The following is a 12,665-nucleotide window of genomic DNA, read 5'->3' as shown; positions in this document are numbered from 1 at the left end:
CCGAACACTCCGGTCCAGCAACAAAATTTGCATCAAACCAAAACAATACTCAAAGCAGAAATATTTGGTGGATCAGCATTCTCCTGCATCCCAGCAAAACTTCACTCCCTAAGGAAATATGAACAATAGAAGGCCACCTAAAATTTAGTACATTGCTAAAAAGGTGGCTCTTTAACTCACTGAGCTGAACAGGAAACACTGTCGAAGAGAAACACCCAAAATAACCGAAACCAAAACCTGGATACGCTAACTAAAGAAAGCATTTGAACACAAACCACCATAGAAGAATATGAACCCTGCCAGACCAACATAACCATCGCACAGAAGGGCATAGAAAATGAACATCACTAACTAACCCTAGAAAACATGATCTAATATCCTGTATACTCACCCGCAAACAAAACACACATACCTCTAACACAGCAGAAACTTAAAACCACCCCAAAATACATACTCGGGCGCCCATTTCACATAGGACCTCCCACATCTGGTGCCGGAGGACAGAGTACAATTCTGTGGAGAGGTTTATAAATATCAGATACCCTCTAATTTTAATATAAATTGATTTTGGCAAAATTAAATATCAATGTATTGTTTGGACCTGGGTCCCCAGAACTCTTCTAAATCCATATTGAACAGGTGCCGTAACCTCTTGTTCCTCAACCCACTCCATTATACTGATTAATATCAATTTGCCATAGATCTTCACAGAGCTATCCAGTAATGAAATGGGTCTATAAAAGGAAGGTTCTTTTTTATAATCGGTGTAATAAATTGAATATTGTGGCAATTATTATGTTGTCCTTCCTCTGGAGAGCATCTTTCCTAATCCGTTTTGTATACCCTAGGTCAGGAGCCAGGGTATTTGCATCTAACAAGGCAATACCAAGCAGTGCAGTCATTTCATCAGGCTAATTAAGCAAGCTCTAAACAGATATACAACACTTTTAAAAAGGTTGTTACTTGTCAAAACCAGGGCACAAGATGTGCACTCGCCACTAGCCACTGGCTAGTGACAATGGACTCTTGGAGGGTAAGAATTGTGTGATGTCCTTATGTATAGACTTGAGGTGGAGAGCGAGTTTTTAGGGCTGGCTAGTAGCTCGTAACTTGAAAGGTTTACCCCTGGTCCAAAAACTACATTGTGCATGAGAAGATTCTCGGCTGGAACCGGAAGGTGTTCCAAGAATGAACGTTTTATGTATTCCAAATTGGAATACATAAAGCAGGGTTCGAAATTGAGGGGAGCTGAGAGCTATTTAGCTCCTGCTTCTAGCATAGTAGAGCCTGGTTAGCTTGGAATCAATAGCTACCAGGAGCTACGTTTAGCTCCTAGGGTCAACTGGTGCCTTCCAAACATGTAAATGTGACATTAACTGAGCATTTGAGAACGTTAATAAAGAAGAATTAGAACACATCTAATGCACATTTAAACCCAATAATGCATACAAAAGGTTAAAAGGAGCATCTCTGGTAGCTCCTGGTTCCCCTGCAGTAGCTCCTGCCTACAGGGAGATGCCCGACACCCAGGAGCTGGTTTTAGCTCCTGCTCATCAAATCTCAATTTCAAACCCCGAATAAAGGGTTCATTCTTAAAAACACTTTCTTCCGTGGACAAGCCAAAGAAGTTCTATGGCAGCTTGGAATTGGTTTAGTGATTAAAGGGATGGCTTTAAAACCTTAGAGTCTTCCTTCACCAGGCCTAAAAAGCTCTAGAATGGGAAACAATAGCTGGATCCGCTGTCCCGAGTCGAGGTGCCCACACGGGAGAATAAAGTAACATTGGGGATCACAGGTACTAAAAAGGGGTGATGTCATGCACCATTTTAGTTTAAAACATTGACATCAGTGGCATCTTTCAGACTAGCAGTAGTCTATATGTTAATATGTAAATTAGCCCATGCCCTCAAACTGACTTCTGTGGGGAGCCATTTTAGAATGAATCTGTGCCACTCTGCAGCAACATTTATATGCACTAGTACCTATTGTGACAAATCCTGTGATGTCATCCCTTCTCCCTGAGGAGGTGGAGGGAGGGGGGGGGGGGATATAGAGGAGACCCTTTTCCATGAGGCCAGATAGGTGAGGCAACTACCCGATGTTCCCCCCCTGGGTGTGGTACTCAGCGGGAGGATTTCGTGGGGAGGGATTCCAACTCTGGGATGCAGGTATAACATCATGGGCCAACGCAGTATTCCGACCACTCGCCTACCTCCTCCCTTAGCATCCTTAGCTTCCTCTACTCCTACCAACTTCCCCAAGTAGTTAAGTCAAACCTATATTACTGGAACGAGGGAGAACAGGATTGACTATATGGAATATTTGTATCAAGATACTGTGACGAAGAAGAGACAAGGAGCACAGAACGACTGCTCCAAAACTCTAGTCGTCAGATCCCAAGCAGTTTACAGATGCAAGAACTAACAGACTGGTCAGTCCCTCCCCGGAGGCTCCACAGACGAGGTCCCAACACCGCAGACAGCGAGGCTGGAAGAGGTCCTGCCGAGGACCGGCAGACCGAGATAAGCAGGAGAAAGAAATCCACGCATGGGAAAACGCTGTGCGACACAGGACTATGTGGGATGTTTCAACCCACTAGTCCAGGCCCTGCAACCTTCCTGTGCATTGCTTGAATCAGGAACATCAGAATGGCCGCCGGAAAGCATGCTGCTCGCTAAAAATCACCCAAAAGTGTGCAGTAAAAATCCAAAAAATAGGCCGCCATCCACTTTTGCCTATCTCAGTTTTAACACAGGAGACCACTGCCAAAACCCATCATTTGGCTGCCCACAGAGCAAGGCTGATTGCAAAAGAAGCACAAAGCTGTGTGAAAATCCGTTTTTCTTGGTTGTCAAATTTGCAAAAATCATGGCTCACAAACCACCCAAAGGATCCAACCTCCTTGTTGGGTGTTAATCATTCTACTTCAAGAATCCACATAAATACAATGTCTTAGATTGCTTGCTTGGAGAAATGTCAAAAATGGGTGCAATACCGTTACTCACCTCCGTCAGAAGCTGGCAATTTCTAAAACCTGTCATGTGTAAAGTTGGACATTGAACTCAAAGTATGCCAAAGTATGCCAAAGAAAGACTTGCTATCAGAAGCCTAAGAGGTGGATACAATTCAAAACTATATTTTATAAAGGCTTGAATTAGGAAATTGGTTGATGTATTTGTTAAAAATGTGATTTATATTTTAGGACAAGACAATTTCAGACATTGTGTTTAAAAGTTAAAGTTAGCCACACTGAGCACAAAGACATTCCACGCCTTCTCCCAAACAAAGGAATCTTCCTCATGCTCTCTGCTAAGAAACTGGCAGGCTGGTGTGAAAGGAACTGGGAGGGGCACTCTGGCATGTTGCTCTCAGTGTAGACAAAGGAATCCCTTGAGCTGAATGAAAATGCTAATTTGGGTGTGACTGACATCAACTGCCCTGGCAGGAAGAAGACCATGTGACTCTCTGACTCAGCCATGCTTGGAGGCGGGCCAGACTGGAAATGTGGATTGAAAACTAAAGTAACTGTATGTTTTGGGAAAAGACTTATAAAATATTGTGCCGAACTGACAAAAATATGAAACTTAGAGATTATTAAAATGAAAAATGTGCTCACAGTTTAAAACTAATCTGTGCGATGTTCTGAGACTGAACGACGACATTTTTAATATTGTAGCTATTGTGATTATGCTAGGAACATGAAAAATGACAGGCATATGCCCAGAGGGTATGTGCATGTATGTATAAAAAAAATTGTACAGATTCGAAAATGTGTACCCGACCGAAAAAGCGAAAAATTTTAATTTATGAACCAAAACTCGTAGGAAGATAAGATTTGGACAGAAACATACCTTAGTCAATCTGTCATGTAATTATGTATTCTTAACAAGTTGTGAATATTGAAAATATGTTTTTTGGGAAAATAGATTTTCTGGGTAAAAGCAATCGGGAGGTTCTTCCCTAGATTGTAAATGGCAGCATCACTGACACATCATGACACACTGTTCCTTTCTCAAATCAGGGGACAGGGAATTTTCTGACCTATCAGATCCTTAGAGGGTTGGGCATAGACAATCAGCCTCCCACCCACTTTGGAAAATGGATAAATAGGGACTGCTGAGGACAGGAAAAAGACACACACATTCACTCATCAACTGATCCACTGGCGAAGCACCCTGCAGGAAGATCCAGACACCAGAACCTAGAACCAGACTCCAGAACCCTGAAGCAGAGGCCTAACTCAAAAAGCTGACCCCTTTCAGCAGGCCTTTAAAATCTAGCAACCCGATTTTCACCCCTAAACTTCCAAAGGGCACCACAAAATCCAACAGCCTGGCTGAGCGGTTTTGCTGCTTCTAGCTAAGAACCCAGTGCTAGAACCAAGATCCAGACCCATAGAGCAGAGCTGTACCCAGAACCGACCCATCAGATCCAGTCCAAGAGGCTGTGCAGACCAGAGTGCCTTGCTGAGAGCAGAGTCCAGGTGCCCTGAATCCTGTCCGGTGGCGAGTGAAGTCCAAGCCAAACCTTTGAAGGGCCCATTCCATTCCAAAGCCATAGTTGTAAGTATTTAGCATAGAACTAAGTATTTAGCATAGAACTGTCCATAGTCATCTCTTAGTATTAAGTAATCCCATCCAACTCGTCCCAATATATCCATAACTGCATTATAGAATCTTGTGTCCATCCTGAATCCTTCTCATCATATAGTCTGTGATAATTGTAGTGATAATCATCTGTGCGCTGATATTTTTCTGAAGAAAGTCAAGTGTCCTGGCAGACAGAAGTCAGAGCGGAAGGCGCCCTGTTCTGGTGGCTGTCCCGTTGGGTATCTTGCACTTTCATAGCCCCTTAGTACAAGTCCATCTTGGTTCCTAATCTTTAAAGCGCATCTTTCATTTTGAAATCTTGACCCTTTTGAGAAAAATCTACCTACACTAAAACCTCTAACATTTGAACCGTACGTCCTAGAAACGATATTTAAATGTCATTTTGAAGCTAACACCCTCAGCTTTCAAACTAACACGTATAGTTTTTCCGTAATTGCGTTTCTCGCACGCGGAAAAGTTGCCACGATTTTGTATTTGGCTCAATTTCACTCCATATAAAATATCTATTTCTTGCTTTCAACTTCTGAATTTCGTTTTCCACCTGCTAATCATTCTACAATCATTTCTAGTGTCTACCTGAACCAATCCAAAGCAACCCTCACTAGTTCTGAATCCTATTTAGCGAATTAAAATCATTTTTAGCATTTTCCCATTCAATTCAAACCACATCTAAAAGCAATCGACCTGTTTTAAAACCATTACTGTTCTCTCTAAGCTTGCTGGTGGGGGGAGGGGGGGAATCAGGATTGAAACTGCAATTGTTAATTGTTATTCCTGATACCTGTGTGCCCTCATTCCATCTCTTCATATTGCATATTGGGGGGAGTGAGTAATAACAGGGGGAAAGAGTGATCACATTATTTTGATTGAATTCATATCAAGTTTCATTTCTGTGCTGCATTAATTATATATCCTTGCATACATTGAATCCATACAAAGTATTCTCTGCTACATTATTCTTCCTATTCCAACTCCTAATTGATTAAAGAGATTGTTGATATTGTAATATTACCCATTGCTGATCAATGTTCATATTCATAAGTGTGATATTCAGATATTATTTATATTCATAAAAGTGTATCCTATATATTGTTCAATTCTTCAAATAAATCTTTTAATTTGCAAAACAAACCTATTTCTTGGTTCAGTGAGACCGGGGGGATTCGAAGAGAGGGGTGTTATATAAGGGTACATCATCCAGAATTAAAAGAACTTTTGACATAAAAATATATACATAAGGGTTTCCATTGGGCATCCCATGCTCGGCATGGACTAAGTTGGAGTGCTGGAGTGAAATCACTTACAACTACCAGAGACTCGCAGCCCGAGTAAGTGTGGCAGAGCTGCCGGAGGCAGCGCAAGCGTAGGAAGTGGTGGAAAAAAGCCGTTGGGAGACTTGGAAAAGCCAGAGACTGATGCCACGGACCAGGACCCCGACAGCAAGGTACAGGGCCTGCCTGGGTCCGTGAAGGGATCTTGGACCCGAAAACGAGAAAGCATAATGAAGGGCTCTGGGACCCAAATACGAGAAAGCATTTTGAAGGGGTCTTGGACCCAAACAAGAGAGCATACTGAAGGGGTCTGGGAGCGAAACACGAGAAACCATATTGAAGGGATCTAGGCCCCAAGTATGAGAAACCATATTAACAGGATGTGGGACCCACGCAGGAGAAACCGAACAGAAGGAGTCGGGGACCCAAATAACAGAATCCAAGTTGAAGGGGTCTGGCACCCCAGGTAGTACGTGGCAGGGGAGTATCCAGGACTGCCCACTGAGCCACTGAAAGGGCTCCACCAAGAGACGCCCGAGAAAGGACAGGGGAAGGGAGACATTCCCCCAACTTTGTGGAACTGTAAATACCAGCCTGAGAAAAACCAGGGGAATGGAGACATTGCCCCACGTACACATAACTGTGCCTGTCCAGAAGAAGGGAGTCATTCTTCTGGACCTGAAGGACAACAAACTCTTTTTTAGTTTCCTTTCGAGTGTAAGGAATAGAAGTAGGATTTTGACGCTAGACTCTTACTTTCGGACATTGACATTTTTCTTAGTTTTTAGTTGAGGCAGGGAAACCCCTCGGCAAAGATAGGATTTCCTCTTGATTTCTTTGAGAATAAAAGTATTTGCCCAAAAGCATGCCACCTATGCGTCAGTCTCCTCCAGCCACACGCTTACACTATGCACATACATAGAAACACCCCCACACCCTGTCACACCACTCCAATGCACACGTTCACAACTGTACACATGCTTGTGTGGTCTTGGGTTTACTTTCAGGCCTAATGTAGTCTCAGCTAAACAAAGTCAGGCTTCAGCAATGAATTCTTGTTACTTTGTTCAAATATTCAGGAAGCACAGACAAGCATGAATTCAGCCAAAGTTTACAGCGCTAGAACGGGGTACCAGCACTTTGGAACAGAGACTGAATAAAATGAGAAACACAGCAAATTATTTGACTCCAAGTAAAAATAGGCAGCTATAGGCGTGCCAGATAATCCATCTCTGAGCCGAAACATTCTTTGGTTTTAGTGAGTGTTAAATTAAGAGGCATTTGTACACACACGAGTTGTCCGGATTGTTTGCTAAAATTACCACCAAAAAGGAAAAAAAAAAAAAAAAAAAAAAATTAATAAATCATGGCAACACTCCAAAATTATTATTATGGCCGAAAGTGACATCAAATGAGGAGGCTTTTAAATGGGCAATGGGTACGCCTCAAATATATTATAACTATTGGTCATTAAGATTTACTGCCATTGAATGCCAGACATTTTCACCTTGCTTTGCACCAGGGAAGCAATTATAGGCACCAAGTTGGAGAAGATTCTTTTAAGCTTAAGAGGAGATGAGCAGATGTCAATGATGGGATTCCACATCGATCCACCATTAACGTACATTGCAGTGCGACTCTAAAACCTTTCACGATTACTCGCAATATTAGCCATCAATTTGAGAAACCCTTTACTGGTAAACAAACCCTAAAATGGTAGAGGATTTCTCACATTGTTAATTTTCAATTATCTTGTGATTACTTCGAGTAGGCGAATAACCACTTCATGCAGGAGCACTAAACAGTGACGTTCTTACAACGGTTTTACATACTCTCCTCAACCTCACACTATATTTCCTTCAGATTTTAAGATTAGAATCTGTCTTTTTTTATTCTCGAGGCTCAGCTCATTAACATGGCTTTTCTCATAAAGCTATCAAAACATTCTACTCTTTTCCAATTGTTCTCTTGTTCCAGCTACTCGCCTTTTATGTCTGAGCACAGATAACGCTGTTTTATGTTTGCCCAAGTCCAGCTTTGTCACTCTGAAGGTGTTTTTTAATGCTGACACAACGTCGGTTGTCAGTGTTAGTGAATTTTGACATAAAACACCAGTTCTAAAAGAAGCTGCAACTGCTATTACTTGATGCCATTATCAGTCCAGGTAGCTTTCACAACGCTACTTATTTGAATAGCGTTTTGTACCTGGCTGTCAAATGTCTGATCTAGGGTGGCCACAAGGTTTAAGAAGTCTGGATCAACCCTGACTGAAGGTTCCCTTCCAGATTCCATCACCACTTTATAAGGATCTTTTTCTGGAGGAGCAGCCTTTTGCTGGAATAGGCTTCCTGACGTTCTGTGTCCAATTCTAGACCTTCACTTTTTTGGTAGACCATCAAAAACATGGATTTAGGTTTGTGTTTCAAGTCATCAGTCCTGGATTCTCCAATCTTCTCACCTCTATTTCTAGATAGGATTATGTACTGAATTCTGAGCACATGTATATTTTTATCTGCCAAATGATATATGTTTATATGCAGAAATAACCTTTGTCCCCGAGACCCTAAGGTAAATGCCAACCAGCTGAACTTTCTTAGACAAACACAATGTAAGCATTTAGAAGTAAGTCCCATTAATCTGCTTCCTTTGCAGAGCGTAAATATACCTTTTCACCAATATAAAGCAAAAGGAAAAGAAATTAAGCACTTCAGCAAAAAAACATGAAGAATGAATTTAAAAATAAATACAGTAGTAAGAATGCTGTCAACAGATATGGCTTTTTTGGTTTAAAACATCAGTAAGGCATAGAAATTAGTGGGATTTTCAAAACGAACACGTTACACATATGGCCAGACTGGCCAATGCTTGAATATCTGTGCTATATTAAGTCTGCATCTTCTGAAAGACAGCTTGAAATTATATAGCTCGAAGCTCGCTAATATTAGGAAAAGCAATAGCAAACATCTTAGCTGGTAATTGGATATCTTTCAGGTACTGGACAATTATCCACACAACTGGGCCAGACAACACTGTAAAAGAAAGCGATAAAAACATTTCATGCTACTTACAAACGCTAGTCTGGAGGGACGGGGAAGTAGGGACTGCAGTGAATAGAATTAAGAAAAGAAGAAAAACTTTGCATAACATAAAACTGCTTACACCTTACTGAGAGAAGTGCTGTAGGGAATCGGTTGTCTTTGGCTGTGGTTATGACTTTGGGCCACAGCAATGCAGTTGCTTCAAAGGACGAGGCACACTGGTCATCATTCCATGGAGAAGATGTTGTCTGCAGCATAGTGAAGGTGGCCAGTAGAGAATAAGCACGGTGAGGGCACACGCAATAGATATGATCCCATTATCAACTTACAAGCAGGTGTGTGGACTGGCCTATAGGGAACTCTGGTGATTTCCTGGTAGGCCGCTGCACCCCAGGCCTCTTGTGTGGTCATTTCCAAATGCTCTCATAGGAGAAGGGTTGGGCTTGCAGAAAATGTGTACTATGTAGCCAGTTTGAATATTATTTCCAAGGCCTCTTTTGGTTGCCAGTCCACCCCTGCCTACAATAGGAGTATGGCCAATTTGATCTTCAAATTCTAACTTGTGGGCCAACAACCCATTGGACCATGATGCAGCCTTTTTATTACAAACTCTTCAGTCCGTTGGTTTTTATCAGCCTGTCAAAAGCCCAACCGATAAGGCTGGACATATTCTGGATTGGATTCTATCAAAAAATCAAAAGGTGTCCCCAATATCAGTAGATGACTGCATCTTGCCAGACCACCAGTCTCTTTGCTTTGAGGTATTCCTTCCCCACTTTTCTAATAAAACTCCCAGATGAATAAACCACCTGTTCCTACCAGAAACTACAGAAAGGTGATGCATGACACCTTTGATACCGTAGTCATGCACTATTACCCTCCTTGGAAGACAATATTCCCCTTGAGGAATTTATCCATCGTTTTAGAACAGCAACAAACCAAGATTTTGACATACTAGCCCCTTTGAGATCTGTGACTCAAGAAATTTGCCAAACAATATCAAAGGTATATATCAAACGTTCTAAGCGCCAGAACAGCTCAACTTAACTTGAGCTTAACTTAACTTGTTGTCTGCAGCATAGTGAAGGTGGCCAGTAGAGAATAAGCACGGTGAGGGCACACGCAATAGATATGATCCCATTATCAACTTACAAGCAGGTGTGTGGACTGGCCTATAGGGAACTCTGGCGATTTCCTGGTAGGCCGCTGCACCCCAGGCCTCTTGTGTGGTCATTTCCAAATGCTCTCATAGGAGAAGGGTTGGGCTTGCAGAAAATGTGTACTATGTAGCCAGTTTGAATATTATTTCCAAGGCCTCTTTTGGTTGCCAGTCCACCCCTGCCTACAATAGGAGTATGGCCAATTTGATCTTCAAATTCTAACTTGTGGGCCAACAACCCATTGGACCATGATGCAGCCTTTTTATTACAAACTCTTCAGTCCGTTGGTTTTTATCAGCCTGTCAAAAGCCCAACCGATCAGGCTGGACATATTCTGGATTGGATTCTATCAAAAAATCAAAAGGTGTCCCCAATATCAGTAGATGACTGCATCTTGCCAGACCACCAGTCTCTTTGCTTTGAGGTATTCCTTCCCCACTTTTCTAATAAAACTCCCAGCTGAATAAACCACCTGTTCCTACCAGAAACTACAGAAAGGTGATGCATGACACCTTTGATACTGTAGTCATGCACTATTACCCTCCTTGGAAGACAATATTCCCCTTGAGGAATTTATCCATCGTTTTAAAACAGCAACAAACCAAGATTTTGACATACTAGCCCCTTTGAGATCTGTGACTCAAGAAATTTGCCAAACAATATCAAAAGGTATATATCAAACGTTCTAAGCGCCAGAACAGCTCAACTTAAAGCAGAACACATCAGGCAGAAACATCCATCAAATACTAAACTTGCAACGTATAAACACGCAGCTACCCTTAAGTTCATACTTTTTAAAGCCAAAGAAACCAATCTCAATGCCAGGATAGATTCTGCAGGAGTTAAAGGGGAATAAGGCTGAACCCTCAATTGCTATTGATAATAACTGGTGCCAGCGTATTCACAATGGCTTTACCAGAAACACTAACATCAGCAACGTATCTTAGCTCAAGTAAAAACAGTTCAACTCACTGATGATGTAATGCCTTCCTACTGTAATAGGAGTAATCCTGCGATTTCCTTATTTACTTTTAAAGAGGTATCGGAAAAAGAGGTTGTGGATGTTGAAACCTACATTATGCAAAGGGGAAATTTTCCCAACCACTCTATTTAAGGATCGCTCTACAACCCTCATTCCATGGGTCATTAGATTAATTAACCGCTCCTTTAAGGAAGCCTTTGTTCCGGATAACATCAAAGAAGCTTGATCACTCCTATGTTGAAAAAGGAGAACCTTAAACCAACCGAAGCAGGAAACTATAGGCCCATCACAAACGTTCAGTTTGTGCTAAAAATACTTGATAATATAGCAAGCAATCAATATCAAACTTTTGCAGAGCAACAAGATATTTTGACTTCGGAGCAGTCTGGGTTTCATACCACCATGATACAGAGACCGCACTCGAAAAAGACAGTATGCCACTACTCCTATTATTAGATCTTTCAGGCACTTCGATTTAGTGGACAGCACTCTCTTGGCGGATAGATTAATAAAAGTGGGTAAATGTGCTCCCTCTGTTGCCTCCTTGTTCAAATCATTTCTTGGACCGAGAACTACGAATGTGGTTAAAGGGAATGCCCAATCACTAAGAACGTCTCTTACACGAGGGGTCCCACAGGGATCGTGTTCACTGTTGCTTTTTGACATGTATTCTAGACCTTTAGGTGACCTCCTTACTTCCCTCCCTGGAGGTGCAGTTTGCAAACTATGCGGTCGATACCCAGATTGGGATTGAACTGTCGGTTTCTTACACCATTGACTCAAAAAGAGTCAACGTTTTTCTGGCAATACAATCCTGGATGGCTGCGAACTAGCTGGCATTAAATAATTCAAAAATTGAGGTGCTTATTCTTGGCACACAAGAAAAGGTGAAAAAAACTCAACTCTAAATACAAAAGCTTCATAATTGCTGGTAATAAAATTAAAGTCTCGTAATCTGTTAAAACATTGGAAGGTTTTTTTTAACTCCATCCATCAAGAAACCGGTTTCTTATCTTAAATCCTACTGCTCCTACTATATGCACCTGCTGTGGCAGATCCTCTGATCTTTCTGAGGCAAATAGAGCCCTGATCCATGCTGCCACTGGTAATACAAAATTAGATTACTGCAACAGCCTATTAGTAGGCACGTCTTAAGCTAATATTACTAAATTGCAAGCAACGTAAAACAGAGCAGTACAGGCCTTTTGTGGTTTGAAGCGTCAATCCCACGTATCAGAGGCTCGGAAGAAATTGCATTGGCTCCCAGTGGATCAAAGAATTCAGTTTAAAGGCCTGATTACGGTCTTTAAGTGTCTTTCTGGTGAAGCCTGTACATATGTTTCTTCTAGCATCAAGAAGATTCCACTGAAACAAACCCTTTGTTCTAATAAAAATATCAGACTTTACACACCACGAGTCCTCCTTAAAAAAATTGGTGGTGCAAACTTTAATGCCTGGGCACCAGCCGTGTGGAATGCCCTTCCCCCAGACCTCAGAGTGTGCATCAACTGCTCAATTTAACAAACCACTGCAATTTAAGAAACCACTGAAGACATTTCTGTTTGACAGAGATATAGGCTAAATCCTACTCCTGCTCCTTTCTT

The 12,665-nt window shown here is 41.8% G+C and overlaps 1 protein-coding gene across 1 annotated transcript in view; it reads right to left on the bottom strand.

The window, feature by feature from the left end:
- The window catches only part of DARS1 (aspartyl-tRNA synthetase 1), a 985,274-nt gene that overhangs the window by 927,909 nt on the left and 44,700 nt on the right, over positions 1-12,665 (bottom strand). The gene's annotated exons all lie outside the window — the stretch shown is intronic.

Source organism: Ambystoma mexicanum, chromosome 9 (assembly GCF_040938575.1).
Source record: "Ambystoma mexicanum isolate Mex_15411 chromosome 9, UKY_AmexF1_1, whole genome shotgun sequence".
Lineage (NCBI taxonomy): Eukaryota > Metazoa > Chordata > Amphibia > Caudata > Ambystomatidae > Ambystoma > Ambystoma mexicanum.
Note: the sequence above shows the minus strand (reverse complement) of the source record. Positions and strands in the feature narration are given on the sequence as shown.